This window comes from Charadrius vociferus, unplaced genomic scaffold (genome assembly GCF_000708025.1).
Source record: "Charadrius vociferus isolate BGI_N301 unplaced genomic scaffold, ASM70802v2 scaffold407, whole genome shotgun sequence".
Taxonomy (NCBI): Eukaryota; Metazoa; Chordata; class Aves; order Charadriiformes; family Charadriidae; genus Charadrius; species Charadrius vociferus.
This window is the reverse complement of record NW_009649852.1, coordinates 1457143-1472947: the sequence shown is the minus strand read 5'-3', so window position 1 is coordinate 1472947 and position 15805 is coordinate 1457143. Positions and strand designations below refer to the sequence as shown.

General features: G+C 50.7%; 1 protein-coding gene across 1 annotated transcript in view; it reads left to right on the top strand.

Annotated features, from left to right (window-relative positions):
- POLD3 (polymerase (DNA-directed), delta 3, accessory subunit) overlaps positions 1–15805 on the top strand; it is a 45057-nt gene that overhangs the window by 167 nt on the left and 29085 nt on the right.

Here is a 15805-nt window from a genome sequence, read left to right as displayed (position 1 = left end):
AAAATTGCGATTCCTTCTGTCTTTTCTTTCTGCTGCCAAAAACCTGCCAGTTCAGAATGTTTTTCAGGGATTAGTCTCCCGAGAGAAGTTATTTCTGCTCTGAAGCAGTTGTCTCTTCTAACAGGTCTTATTTCAGACAGAAGACTTGAAAAAGACCGTTTATTCCAGCTGTCAGGGACCAGACCTGGTGCTTTCACTCTCGGTGACAAGAAGCGGGGCCCGTGAGCATCCATCCGCGGGCTGCGAGCTGCGGTGGCAATAAGAGGACCTGGTTTCAGAACACATCCGAGACCCGCTCTGTTTTTCCTGGCACACACAGATTGCAGTTCTAGTCATGTTTAGATGAATAATATTCTTTAAAAATACAAAAGAGTGGCTGCATTCTGCTACTATCAGGTGCAGGTTTGCAGTTTATACTGTCCATGTATTTGCTATTTGAGTGTCACAAGAAGGAGAGCGGTGCTGGCATCAGGAGGAACAGGGATGAGTCAGAAGGCACTGCCTTTTTCCCCAAATCTGAGCTAAAACAGGGCCACAAACCCACCCCGGCATCCTTCCAGAAGGCAATGCGATGGCTGCCTCCATCTTACTACCTTGAGACATTGGTTTCTCCTGTCTCTTCCTCACCCCACCAGGACTTCTGCAGGTCGGGGCCAGCTCCTCTGAACTACAGCCACCTCCTCGCACCCATCCTCTCTCTCTGGCAGTTTGGGGTGGTCCAGGCAATCTTTTCACAGATACCCCTTGCCCCAGCAAAGAACCACTTGCTCTGCCTCCGCCGAAGGAGGCCGTGCAGCACTGGGGTGCGCAAGAGCCCCAAACGCCGCCCGATTTACTGCAGAGCTGCCGGGTCACCCATGCGTGGCCCCTCCGGCGCAGGCAGCTGCAGGCACACAGGCAGCGCAGCAGGGAGGCAGCGCCCGTGAGAAGCACTGGGATGAATCAGGCTGGAGAGGTGGGCCCATGCCAACCTCATGCAGTTCAACAAGGCCAAGTGCAAGGTCCTCCATCTGGGTCGGGGCAATCCCAAACAACTCCAGGCTGGGCGGGGAATGGCTGGAGAGCAGCCCTGAGGAGAAGGACCTGGGGGTGCTGAGTGACCAGAAGCTCAGCATGAGCCGGCAATGTGCGATCGCAGCCCAGAAGGTCAACCGCATCCTGGGCTGCATCAGAAGAAGTGTGGCCAGCAGGGCGAGGGGGGGATTCTGCCCCTCTACTCCACTCTCGTGAGACCCCACCTGGAGTACTGCATCCAGCTCTGGAGTCCTCAACATAAGAAGGACATGGACCTGGTGGAGCAGGTCCAGAGGAGAGCCACGAGGATGATCTGAGGGCTGGACCACATCTCCTATGAGGAGAGGCTGAGAGAGTTGGGGCTGTTCAGCCTGGAGAAGCGAAGGCTCCGGGGAGATCTTATCACGACCTTCCAGTACCTAAAGGGGACCTACAGGAGAGCTGGGGAAGGACTTTTTACTGGGGCATGTAGTGATAGGACGAGGGGGAATGGCTTCAAACCGGAAGAGGGCAGGTTTAGATTAAACATTAGGAAGAAGTTTTTCACTCTGAGGGTGGTGAGGCACTGGAACAGGTTGCCCAGAGAAGTTGTTGAGGCCCCATCCTTGGAGGTGTTGAAGGCCAGGCTGGACGTGGCCTTGGGCAACCTGGTCTAGTGGGAGGTGTCCCTGCCCATGGCAGGGGGATTGGAACTGGATGATCTTCAAGGTCCTTTCCAACCCAAACCATTCTATGATTCTATGAATTGCTTTAGGATGACTGTATGTCAGTTGATCCTTTTTCCCTGCACTCTGGAACCTTCTGTTGGAAAACGAGCCAGAAGAGATGCGAGCTGCGGGAATTTGGGACCCAGAGGAGGGAGGAGATGAGTCAGGAGTCAGAAGATGTGACTACTCATGTGTGATATCACAGAATCCCAGACTGGTGGGTGTTGGAAGGGCCCTCTGGAGCTCCCCCATCCCACCCCCTGCCAGAGCAGGGGCACCTCCAGCAGTGGCACAGGACGGCGTCCAGGCGGGTTTGGGATGGCTCCAGAGGGGGAGACTCCCTCACCTCTCTGGGCAGCCTGTGCCACTGCTCTGCCGCCCTCACAGCAGAGAAGGCCCTCCTCAGCTTCAGATGGAACTGCCCATGGTCACCTTTGTGCCCGGTCCCTCTTGTCCCGTCACTGGGCACCGCTGGAAACAGACTGTTCCCATCCCCCTGGCACCTCCCTTGAAGGATTTATCAGCATTGATAAGATCCCCCTCAGTCTTCTCTTCTCCAAACTAAAAAGCCCCGAGTCCCTCAGCCTTTCCTCAGCAGAAAGATGTTCCAATCCCCTCATCATCTCTGTAGCCCTTTGCTGGACCCTCTCCAGCAGTTCCCTGTCCTTCTTGACCCGGGGAGCCCCGAACTGGACACAGTGCTCCAGATGTGGCCTCCCCAGGGCAGAGCAGAGGGGGAGGATGACCTCCCTCCACCTGCTGACCAAACTCTGCTTGATGCCCCCCAGGATGCCATGGTCCTTCTTGGCCACCAGGGCACATTGCTGGCTCATGGGCATCCTGTTGTCCCCCAGGACTCCCAGGTCCCTTTGCACAGAGCTGCTCTCCAGCAGGTCACCCCCAACCTGTACTGGTACGTGGGGTTATTCCTCCCCAGGAAAAGGAAACAATTGTGTTTGCCTTTATTTGTTAAATGCCTTTAGAGTCTGAATGGAAACAGCTTTAAAATTGTAAAAATGCTGTTTAGCAGTGCTTGTGTTTAGATAGTGCTTGCTATCTTCAAGGCCTTTGAAAACTCAAAAGCATAAAACTTCAGGCATTAAGGAAGTTCCTACCCTTTCTTCTCTTTTCTTCCATACGAGAAACTTGCTGCTTCTCTCATTTCCATGCTGCAAAGCATGTATCACCGAGGTTCATAGGGTCAGAATTCAGGTTAGAAGGGACCTCAGGAGGTCTCGGGTCCAACCTCCTGTTCAAAGCAGGGTCAGCTCCGAGATCAGGCCGGGTTGCTCAGGGCTTTACCAAATCAGGTCTCACAAACTTCCAAGAACAGTGATGTACAACCCACCTGGGGCCTGTCCCACCACTTGACCATCCACATGGGGAAAAAGCTTCTCCCGACATCCAGTCTGAAGCTCTCTTGTTCCAACTCATGCCTATCTAGTGACCTCAGAGTACAGAACAGGTATGAGTGAGATCAGAACCAAATCGCATGGCATTTTCACAAACAGAAAAGAAGTCCTCAGCTGAGAACTTCAATAAACTCGTTTGTACCCTCAAGGCAATCTGCGACACTGACACACACACACACACGCACTGTGCCCTGAAGGTGAAAAGTGTAATTTTACGGTTACCAGGCATGTTAACCCAGGTCAGGAAATCATCCAGAAAGGTCAAAGCAGGAAACTTAAAGGAGGAAAAAACAAAAGATGAAAAGAAACTTTTTTTTGGTTAAAAAAACAATGCTGAGTAATGTGTTAAGACCTGCACACTCCTTCCGTCACCCAAAGGCAAATGTCAAGCCGGGAGCAAAATGCTGCGGTACAAGAATAGGTACAGTGAAACAGAGAAAAAGAGAGAACACGAGTGTGAAAGCAAGTGCACGAGACCGCAGGAGGAAGAGGATGTATATAATTTTGTTATCAGGAAAACAAAGACGATGCCAGCTGAGTAATGCCATTGTTGTTACCACGAGAGAAAGACTCCAGCAGGCTGCAGGGCCGTGTGCGTCACATCAGTTTACTTTAACACTTATTAAACGTGTGTGATTTCCTCCCCTGATCTTTGCCAGGTAAAAAAAAAAAAAAAAATGTTGCGTTGGAGCGGGGATCTCTATCCACCTGGAGTTCTCGTGGAGTGAGGGACTTCACCCAGAGCAAGGTGGGCTTCTGCTAAAGGTGGCTGCTGTCAGGTAGCATCACTGTGCGCCCTCTGCAGCCGGCGGTTCTGCTTTGGGGCTCTGTACCTGTTGGAGCCACGCACAGGCACGCTTGCTGCTGGGATCACACAACCCTGCCTGCCCCAAAAAAACAGATATTTGTTTATAATAGGTTATTTTTCAGCTTGCTCAGCTCTCTAAGGCATCTCAGCAGGTGAGAGAGTTGGGGTTGTTCAGCCTGGAGAAGAGAAGGCTCCCAGGAGACCTTATAGCAGCCTTCCAATATCTGAAGGACGTCCACAAGAAAGCCGGAGAGGGACTTTTTACAAGGGCATGTAGTGATAGGATGCGGGGGAATGGCTTCAAACTGGAAGAACGTAGATTTAGATGAGATGTGAGGAAGAAATTGTTGCCTGTGAGGGTGGTGAGTCCCTGGGGCAGGTTGCCCCGAGATGCTGTGGCTGCCCCATCCCTAGAGGTGTTCAAGGCCAGGTTGGACGGGGCTTGGAGCAACCTAGGCTGGTGGGAGGTGTCCCTGCCCAGGGCAGGGAGGTGGAACGAGATGATCTTTAAGGTCCCTTTCAACCCAAACCATTCTGTGACTCTATGGTTTCAGAAGTGCCAGTGTGCTATGCAGTGGGGATGAAGGGGACTGGGCCCCTCTCAGCCAGTTTGCATGAGATGAAGCTGCTGTGAAGCAGCAATGGTGTGAGGGTCAACAAGACCCAGTGCTGGGTCCTGCACTTGGGTCACACCAACTCCATGGACACTACAGGCTTGGGGCAGAGTGCCTGGAAAGCTGCCTGGAGGAGAAGGACCTGGGGGTGTTGGTCAACAGCCGGCTGGATATGAGCCGGCAGTGTGCCCAGGTGGCCAAGAAGGCCAACAGCATCCTGGCCTGTATCAGGAATAGTGTGGTGAGCAGGACTGGGGCAGTGACCGTCCCCCTGGAGCTGGTGAGGGGTCTGGAGCACACGTCTGGTGAGGAGCGGCTGAGGGACCTAGGGGCGTTCAGCCTGGAGAAGAGGAGGCTGAGGGGAGACCTTCTCGCTCTCTACAGCTCCCTGAAAGGAGGGTGCAGCGAGGGGGGTGTTGGTGTCTTCCTCCCAGGGACAGGCAATAGGAAAGAAGAAACAGCCTCTAGTTGCGCCAAGGGGAAGTTTAGGATGGATATTATGAAAAATTTCTTCACCAAAAGGTTTGTCAAGCACTGGAACAGGCTGCCCAGGGCAGTGGTAGAGTCACCATCCCTGGAGGTATTTAAAAGACGTGTAGACGTGGTGCTGAGGGACATGGTTTTGTGGTGGTTTTGGCAGTGTTAAGTTGATGGTTGGACTCTATGATCTTAAAAGTCCTTTCCAACCTAAATTATTCTATTTTTCATGCCACTACCCTATCGACACTTTAACTGGCACAGTCAGACACAGCAGTGCCACCGTCCGGCTGTTCCCCAGCAGCAGTGTTTGCGTGACAGGGTGTTGAGCTGGTTTGGGGGGATTGATCCAAACTCAAATTAGTGCAGGAAAAAGTTTGTTTTAACCCAAGCTGGTTCTCCTGACCCAATTCGCAGCATGGCCTCACAAACACTGGTGCTGGCAACGAGGAGGAGACGGTGGGTGGTGGGACGCTGGCAGGCAAGAGCAGCAGAAGCTCTGGTTTGCACAAGCTGAGGAGCAACATAGTTCTTCCTGCTATGCCCAGCAATGGCAGCAGAGCTTCATCCCTTGGGCTGGCAGTTCCAGGGCTGCCAGGGAACCGTGGTGTCCAACTGTCACCTGCTGACTCGGGCAGGGAATTGCACGAGGAGAGATGACTTCAGCCTGGAGAAGAGAAGGCTCCGGGGAGATCTTATCATGACCTTCCAGTACCTAAAGGGGCCACAGGAGAGCTGGGGAAGGACTTTTTACAAAGGCATGTAGTGATAGGACGAGGGGGAATGGCTTTAAACTGGAAGAGGGGCGATTTAGATGAGATATGAGGAAGAAATTCTTGACTGTGCCGGTGGTGAGACCGTGACCCAGGTTGCCCAGAGAAGCTGTGGCTGCCCCATCCCTGGAGGTGTTCAAGGCCAGGTTGGACGGGGCTTGGAGCAACCTGGGCTGGTGGGAGGTGTCCCTGCCCATGGCAGGGGGGGTGGAATGAGATGATCTTTAAGGTCCCTTTCAACCTAAACCATTCTACAATTCTATGATTTTGGCAATGCGATGCCCACGCTGTGATACAAGGTTGATGCATTCACAGACCGCACCAGCTGTAGTTCCTGTTGGGCCGTTGGCAAGCTCTGTTCTGTAGATGACCCCTTTCATGGCTGGAGAGGGTCTTTTGCAGAATTGCTGGGGTTTTTTTGCTGCCACTTATCAACTCTGTTATGGGTTATTTTCCTCCAAAATCTACAAACCAGACTTTTTTGGAAGTTGAACCTCACTAGCAGCTAAGTAAAGGTATACAGAGACACCAAAGAACCCATTTTCAGCCTATTCCCACAGCTCACATCCTGAAGATCAAGGGGTAGCTCAAATTTTCTTATAACTTTCTTCGCCTGGGGTATGAGATAGGGAGGAGGGATGGAGTGGCCCCATTTTCTCACCCTCGGCACAGTATGTGATGTGGTTGAGCTGATACCTAAGAGTTTGCTCCCCATATCTCCTTGCCTGCTTGTCCCCGGGATGTTGCAGCTGTGCACTGCCCTGTAATATGGGGAGATGCTTTCCTGCTCATTCCCATCTCTGCTTCGTCGGTAGTCATTCTTCAGAGCATTTTCATTATTGCCTAGCGGTTACTCTTGTTTATCTTCCTTAATAGCCTGTCTGCTTGTGGAAACAGCTCTGCATAGCTCCTAGAAAACAAGCTGTTCTGCCACAGCTCCTTCTGTGCCCGTCCCGCTATTGAATAAATGTCAAATACTCCATGCTGAGGCACACTAATTATCTCGAAATAAAAGACATCAAGAACAGGAGTCCATAGGGGAACTATTCCATCAGTCTTCTCATGCAAACAGCCCCGAGAACATGCTCGGAATGAGAGGTGGGTATTAGTTAATAACCTGAAGGTAGAAATGCCAGCTCCTAATGCCACTCAACATGGGAAATTTGTCATGGTGCTTTTGAAGACGTTCATGTTAGTCGTCTTTGTTTAGATGTGATAACATGTACTTGGTGGTAGCAGAGATTATATTCTTCTGGCTGATGCATTCCCAGGTGGCTACATGTGCCTTTTTATGCTACGATGCTTAAACCTTGCATTTTTATTTTTTGAGAAAGGACTCTTAATACACAAGTACAAGAAGGGAGGTGATTCTTCCCCTTTACTCTACTCTGGTGAGACCCAACCTGGAGTATTGCGTCCAGCTCTGGAGCCCCCAACATAAGAAAGACATGGACCTGGTGGAGCAGGTCCATGGGAGGGCCACAAAGATGTTCTGAGGGCTGGAGCCCCTCTGCTATGAGGACAGGCTGAGAGAGTTGGAAGTGTTCAGCCTGGAGAAGAGAAGGCTCCAGGGAGACCTTATTGCAGCCTTCCAGTACCTAAAGGGGCTCCAGGAGAGCTGGGGAGGGACTTTTTACAAAGGCATGTAGTGATAGGACAAGGGGGAAAGGCTTCAAACTGGAAGAGGGGAGATTTAGATGAGATATTAGGAAGAACTTCTTGACTGTGCAGGTGGTGAGCGCCTGGGGCAGGTTGCCCTGAGAAGCTGTGGCTGCCCCATCCCTGGAGGTGTTCAAGGCCAGGTTGGACGGGGCTTGGAGCAACCTGGGCTGGTGGGAGGTGTCCCTGCCCAGGGCAGGGGGGTTGGAACGAGATGATCTTTAAGGTCCCTTCCAACCTAAACCATTATATGATTCTATGAAGAAAACTTGACACAAAAGACTGTACAAAGTATGAACATAAATCTATCTGCATTAACAACACAACGTTTCTCTTCATGAAGGCGTGTGGCATTGTGACGCATCACAAAACCTGTGAGTGGTCTGGAAGCCAGCTCCAGATGAAGACACTTAAATGTAGGTGTCTCCACATATGCTGGGCGTCTAAAACTCTCCGTGTCGCTAGTGGAGACAGTAGTCAGTAATGTCAGCAGTGCCAGGAGTAATTTGGCTAACTAAGACAGACAGCAGACGGCTGTCAGCAGTCACGCTGCTGTTCTCCACTGGTTGTCAGAGGGGAGATGTGTTCCTGCTCATACATCCCTCTTCCACCTCAAACTTATATTAGCAGCTTCTCTGATGCCTCTCCCTTGTTGGCATTATTGCTGCCTCACTCTTTGTGCATCTCACATTTTTTAAATTGTAAACACACATAGAAAAGAACATAGAAAAGACGATTAAGCCGTGCAAACACGGGCATCTGTCTCAGATGTAGTCATCTCCTGTGATACCAATTTTTGTTGTAGTTTGTGGATTTGCCTGTACTGATTCTGACCCTTGCAAGTCTAGAAGCAAATGAATCATAGAATCATAGAATGGTTTAGGTTGGAAAGGACCTTGAAGATCATCGAGTTCCAACCCCCTTGCCATGGGCAGGGACACCTCCCACTAGCCCAGGTTGCCCAAGCCCACGTCCAGCCTGGCCTTGAACACCTCCAGGGATGGGGCCTCAACAACCTCTCTGGGCAACCTGTTCCAGTGCCTCACCACCCTCAGAGTGAACAACTTCTTCCTAATGTTTATTCTAAACCTGCCCTCTTCCAGTTTATAACCATTCCCCCTCGTCCTGTCACGCCATGCCCCAGTAAAAAGTCCTTCCCCAGCTCGCCAGGAGCCCCGTTAGGTACTGGAAGGCCGCAATAAGATCTCCCCGGAGCCTTCTCTTCTCCAGGCTGAACAGCCCCAACTCTCTCAGCCTCTCCTCATAGGAGAAGTGCTCCAGCCCTCAGATCATCCTCGTGGCTCTCCTCTGGACACGCTCCAACAGGTCCATGTCCTTCTTATGTTGAGGACTCCAGAGCTGGATGCAGTACTCCAGGTGGGGTCTCATGAGAGTGGAATAGAGGGGCAGAATCACCTCCCTTAACTCTGTTCCACTGTTTTTCTGATGGTGTTTGATCTTAAGTCTTCCAGCTATGATTATCTATTTTGTACAGTTAAGGAAGGAGTCTTTGCCGGGATTCCTGCCTTAACTAGGGCTTGCCCATCACACCCAGAAAACCCCACTAACTCTACCTGGTTATTTGTAATTCATCTCGGTGGCAGAAGAGAGGAGGGTCAGGCTCTGTATCTCCTTATGCATCTGTCTTAACGACTTTCATTTCATAATTGAAATCCTCCTCTTCTGCTAAGGCAGGATGCATTTCTGCCCAAAAACTGGATCTTCAGAAGCCTCTAAGAGATTTCATGAGCTCCAAAAGGAAATGGGTGCCAGGACCTAGATGAGTTTTGGACAGATTCAATTAACTATGTTTTGACACTGGAAGCTCTACATATCGGTTCTTCCTTCAGCATTGCTCGGTTGCTCAAGGAAATCCCCCCTCATACGGCATTAATTAAAACTTCAACAGAACTCCTTTCACTCAAACTCCTCCTCAAGCAGATGCTTGCCAGCTACTATATATAATAAATTTCCAGAGGCTCTGCCCATTCTTTTTTGGTTTTTTTGGAAAGCATTTGTGAAACAACCACTATTATGAGTCCTCGGGCTCAGTTTCTGATGGTGCTGGTGGTTTTGGCTGTGGGCAGCTGTAAGTACAAGACATTTTGCTACTAACGAGCGATCTTTGAAAGAATCCTTTATAGTGCCTCGAGGAAAAAAAAAGGTTGGGAGTTGGGATACTCGGGCTTTACACCTGAGAGTATTGAAAGATTCTTGGACAAATCACATAACCTCTCTGTGTCTCAGTGTCGTCGTCTTTGAAATGAGGATAACACTTCTCTACTTCTTCAAAGAGGAATGTACGTTTAATGGACTTTTTTCAGAGCCACGTATGAAAGTACTGTAAATACTATACAAAAGAGTATTATCAGACCTTTTAAGGGAATACTCCCAAAGTGTTTTCAGATCCTGCATTAGGACTCGTACGCCTTACCATCTCCAGTTGTGCAAGAGAAACCCCAGGCACGTACTCCTCAGCTTCTGTCAGTTTGCTCCTTTACAATGAGATTATTCCTCTTGTTCCTATTTTCCTTCTTTTAAAATTACTTTACGTATTTTAGCTGTGAAAGATCATGTACAAGTGTTACAGTCCAGGGAAAGGAGACAAGGTAAGTTCTAGTCTTCAGCTCCTCGTTCAAGTTAACGAGCCAGTCTGTAGCTACTCGGCCACTTTAATATGCACAAGTAAATAACATTCACTACAGACCAGAAGGATCTGTGCAGCTGCCCGGTCAACTACTCCTGTCCGTATTTCCAAGATCAGTGTAGCATTCGGTAGATTTATGACCCAAAAAATTTGACAAGGTCACCCAGGTTGCAAGGAGATGTTTTAAAGGCCATTTTGAACGGTGACAGCTGTTGACGCTGGTGCTGAAAACTGGGCTGTGCGTACTACCAGGGCGATTGCTGCACGCTCTACCTTCCCCAGGAGGATTTGCTGGGACCCAAGGACTGCTCCACTGGGTTTGTGTGACTCCGCACTGCTGCACCTCTTTCCAGATTTCCTTTTCTGCCTTTTTCACAGGGGAAAAAAAAACCAAAACCAAAAACAAACAAACAAAAACCCAAACCCCAACGAGATTCTCAGAGAATAAGCTGGGACTCAAAAACCACCAGAGCTGAGAAGGCACATAATTAATTTACAATGAGATTGCTGCTCTTTACAGTGGTATCAGGGAGATGCACCTGGTTTACACCTCGGATCTAGTATGTACAACCTGAAAAGTGGCAATATGTGCCAGGTTGAAGGACAAGCGGAGATAAGATCACAAAGAGCAAGCCAGGTTATCACACACATCTCTGGTTAACTCAGCTGGAGTATGAGGTCCACAAGTGTTCAGCTACCAAACTGTTTCACCTTCACTGATCATAGAATCACAGAATTACCGAATGGTTTGGGTGGGAAGGGACCTTTGAAGTCCATCTAGCCCAACCCCCTGCCATGGGCAGGAACACGTCCCACAAGACCAGGTTGCTCCAAGCCCCGTCCAACCTGGCCTGGGATGTTTCCAGGGATGGGGCGTCTCCCACCTCTCCGGGCAACGTGGGCCAGTATCTCACTACCCTCACAGTCAAGAATTTCTTCCTCAGATCTCATCTCAATCTCCCCTTGTGGGAATATAATGGAAGATTGGCAAGGAGGATTGTAAACACGCTCAAGTGACTCGCACCTGGGGTGCTGGACAACACACATATCACACTAACTGTTGTTCAGCCTTGTGTGCTTGCAAGTAGAACATCCGCACTTAGATAATGTAAGCCTGGGAAGGAACAGCAAGTTAGAGCTCACACACTCCTGCTAACAAGAACTTTCTCCTGTCCTGCGGTGCCTGCGTCCCCTGCTTGTATCCCTCTGCCCAGGCGTTGCTGTGGAGCCTCCCCAATTTGCGAGGTATTGAGATTAAACTTGTTCTTTGCCTTTCATCCATGGTCTTGTGGTCGTTCCTGTGTCCTGTCCAAGTCGGCTCACACACCCTTCTTTCAGTGTCAAACCGTTCCCCCTCATCCCATCGCTCCCCTCCCTGACCCAAAGTCCCCCCCCAGCTCTCCTGGAGCCCCTTTAGGCACTGGAAGGGGCTCTGAGCTCTCCCCTTTTCGGCCTTCTCTTCTCCAGGCTGAACCCCCCCAACTCTCCCAGCCTGTCCTCCCAGCAGAGGGGCTCCAGCCCTCCCAGCAGCTCCGGGGCCTCCTCTGGCCCCGCTCCACCAGGTCCATGTCTCTCCTGTGCTGAGGCCCCCGAGCTGGAGGCAGCACTGCAGGGGGGTCTCCCCAGAGAGCAGCAGAGGGGCACAATCCCCCCTCGCCCTGCTGGCCACGCTGCTGGGGATGCAGCCTGGGATGCCGGGGGCTCGCTGGGCTGCCAGCGCACGTTGCCAGCTCATGTTGAGCTTCTCACCCCCCAGCACCCCCAAGTCCTTCTCGGCAGCACTGCTCTCCATCCCTTCATCCCCAACCTGTGCCGGGACCGGGGGTTGCCCCAGCCCAGGGGCAGGACCCTGCACTTGGCCTTGTTGAACCCCATGAGGCTGATGTGGGTGCACTTCTCAAGCTTATTGCAGCAGATGCCTGCAATATTTACATGGGAATCGATGCATTCAGAGCATAAAGTCAGAAATGGGATCAGCACACTTTGGTTCTTCTCGTCCTCCATCCTGACCTCATGTACAACCTCAGGGAAATCTCATAACTTACCCCAAGTGTCTTTGTATCCCTCTCTGTGGTGCTATTTTGGGAGTTCAAGTGATTCTGTCTGTCACATCCTCATTTCTTCATACTTTAACTGTAAGAAAAATGTAAAAGGACATTAATATTAAACCGCTCCATGCTTTGGTCACAGGCTGTAATGTTTATTTCTTGGGTTATTGGCTGCTGTGCTTCCAGCAGTGTTGGATAGGATCATTTTTGCCCGAGGACTTGATTCACAAGATGAAACTGCATCGTGACTCTTCGCCCGCTGTGGGCAGAACTGGAGACGTCTCACACCAGTGATGAGAACAACCAGCGAGTCCCAGAGTCTGCAAAAACCCATTGCTTTTTTGTAACAAAGAGCAGTATGTGGGTAATGATTTTGACCTTCTGCTCCTTTTGAAATCAGAAAGAAAATCCCTGACTTCATGGAGTGAAAGGTTCTTGGTCAGCACTTGCTAATTAAATGTCTACTTTGCTGCATCACTAACGTTAAGGCTGGTGTCGTGACCTCCGGTACCCAGAGGAAGATCACTCTTTTGAGATCTTAAGGCTAATTTTGTGATCTTTCCTTGCAAACCAGCAGAGTCCGTCTCTCCGCTTCTCCTCTGTCACAGCCCTCAGGACCAATACAGGACCGCATTCATCTCACACACCCAAATTTCATTTGAAATTCTCCAGGCAAGTGGTTCTCCAGTCTCCAGTGGTTCTCCAGAAATTCTCCAGTCCCGTAAGCCATAGGACTCCATATGGACCTCTCAATTTCCTGAAGCCAGTACTCCTAGAGACAATATATAAATCAGGAAAACGCCTAACACTCATAAAAGTAATGTTTCAGTAACACCTAACACTCATAAAAGTAGTGTTTCAGTGACCTCTTCGTCGGAGGAACTCGTGTCTGACCCTAAAAGCACGTTTTTCAGCTCAGCACTGCATCCCACCTGAAAAGGCAGAGAGCAGAGGAAACACGCATCAGTTCTCTCCCGCAGAAACGGATGCCGTGGCAGTGTTAGACACTAAGAACTTATTTCTTTTGTGCTGCTTTTACCTAACAGTCAGTAAAATGAAGGAAGCCATCTGCATGCAGTGTCAGGGGAACAGGTCCCCACCGTAACAGTTTTAATTTCCCAGTGAAGGGAGAGGTCTACGGAATGGATTAAGGGCAGTTTGATATGTTATAGACTATTCCCGACCGTTTAAATCTTAGGCTCAATTTGTAAGCAACACTTTACTAACAAAACTAGGTGGTATATGGAAAAAAGCGACTCATTGAGCTAAAAAAAGCTGATAAATGTGCTGGAGACAGAGGTATTTGGGCCGATGAGGTGCAGGGAGTGTGGGAAATGCCAGACATCCCTCTCCCAGGAGCAGCAGTCCCTCAGACCCAGCCAGCCCCTGTGTGGGGCCATGCTATAAACCAGCCAGAACAGGTAAAGAAGAAACATGGCAAATAAAATGTAATATACTCCACACTGAAAGGAAAAAGAAAAAAAAACCTCAAAACCACTTCATAGACGTCATCAGATCTTAAATTAACTTTATCATGGAGAAGTATTCAGAATATAGATGTATCAATGAAGTCCTCAGCTTCCTGTGAAGCTGTGTTAAAAATGGGATGCAAATGGGATGGTATTGGGAATTACAGATTGGGAATCACAGAATCAGACACACAGAAAGACCAGGGTTGGAAGAGACCTCTGGAGATCATCTAGTCCACCCCCCTGCCAAAGCAGTGTCACCTAGAGCTGTTGGACAAGAACATGTCCAGGCAGGTTTGGAATCTCTCCAGAGAAGGAGACTGCAAAGTCTCTCTGGGCAGCCTGTGCCAGTGCTCCATCACTCTCACAGTAAAGAAGTTATTCCTCATGTTGAGATGGAATTACCCATGTTCCAGTTTGTTCCCGTTACCTCTTGTCCTGTTGCTGAGCACCACTGAAAAGAGTCTGGCCCCGTCCTCTGCACACATGCCCTTTAGATATTGATAAGCATTGATGAGATCCCCTCTCTGCCTTCTCTTCTGCAGCCTGAACAGCCCCAGGGCTCTCAGCCTTTCCTCATCAGAGAGGTTGTCCAGTCCCCTGAGCATCTTCCTAGCTGGGCTGGGCTCCTCTCCAGCAGTTCCCTGTCCTTCTTGACCCAGGAAGCCCAGAACTGGACACAGTGCTCCACATGTGGCCTCCCCAGGGCAGAGGAGAGGGGGAGGATGACCTCCCTTGACCTGCTGGCCACATTCTATTTAATGCTCACCAGGAGACCATTGGCCTTCTTGGCCACCAGGGCACATTACTGGCTCATGGGCATCCTGTTGTCTACCTGGAGTCTCAGGTCCCTTTCCACACAGCTGCTCTCCAGCAGGTCAGTCCCCAACCTATACTGGTACGTGGGGTTATTCCTCCCCAGGTACAGTACCCTACACCTGCCCTTGTTGAACTCCATTGGGTTCCTCCACCTCTGCAGCCTGTCCAGGTCTCGCTGGATGGTGACATGGCCTTCTGCTGTGTCACCCACTCCTCCCAGCTTTGTGTCACCAGCAAACGTGCTGCGGGTATGCTCTGTCCCCTCACCCAGGCCACTGAGGAGTATGTTCCATCTCATGTTGCAGCTTTTGCTATTTATTTCCAAAAAAAGCCAAAAGAAAGTCTAGAGTAATATTTAGCAGGTGCTGTGAGAAGTGCTGGAAGTGGTCACCGGTGGAAACATGGGGACAGTTTAACTGAGATTAAGAACATTTTTAAAGAACACCTCACCTTGCCTTTTAACAATGACAGCATTTATTTGGGGGAGGGAGCAGCAGGACTCCAGTGCCTGGTTTGCCTCCGCCATTCAGGTGAGGATCAGGGCAGGGAAAAAGGGAAAACTGGTGATTCCTGACAAGTGGGTGGTTTACATCCCCCTGCTTCACGCCATGGGGACATGGGTCTGTGAGGGGACAGCATGGGTCCATGAGAGGGGACAGCATAGGTCCATGTGAGGGGACAGTGTTGGTCTGTGAAGGGACAGCATGAGGCGGAGAAGGGACAGAGTGGGCCCACGAGCCTGTGAGGGGACAGTGTGGGGCTGTGAGGGGACAGTGTGGGTCTGTGGGTCCATTAGGGGACAGTGTGGGTCCATGAGAGGGGACAGCATGGGGTGGTGAGACTGTGAGGGGACAGCGTGGGTCTATTAGTCCATGAGGAGAAAGCATGGGTCCATGACGGGACAGCGTGGGGCTGTGAGGGGACAGTGTGGGTCTGTGGGTCCATTAGGGGACAGCGTGGGTCCATGAGAGGGGACAGCATGGGGTGGTGAGACTGTGAGGGGACAGCGTGGGTCTATTAGTCCATGAGGAGAAAGCATGGGTCCATGACGGGACAGCGTGGGGCTGCGGGGCAGAACAGCGTGGGTCCATGTGAGGGGACAGTGTGGGGCTGTGAGGGGACAGCGTGGGACAGCGAAGGGACAGTGTGGGTCCATGAGTCCATGAGGAGACAGCATGGGTCCATGTGAGGGGGCAGCGTGGGTCCACGAGCCTGTGAGGGGACAGTGTGGGGCCGTGAGGGGACAGTGTGGGTCTGTGGGTCCATTAGGGGACAGCGTGGGTCCATGAGAGAGGACAGCATAAGTCCATGTGAGGGGACAGCATGGGTCTGTGAGGGGACAGCATGGGGCCATGGGG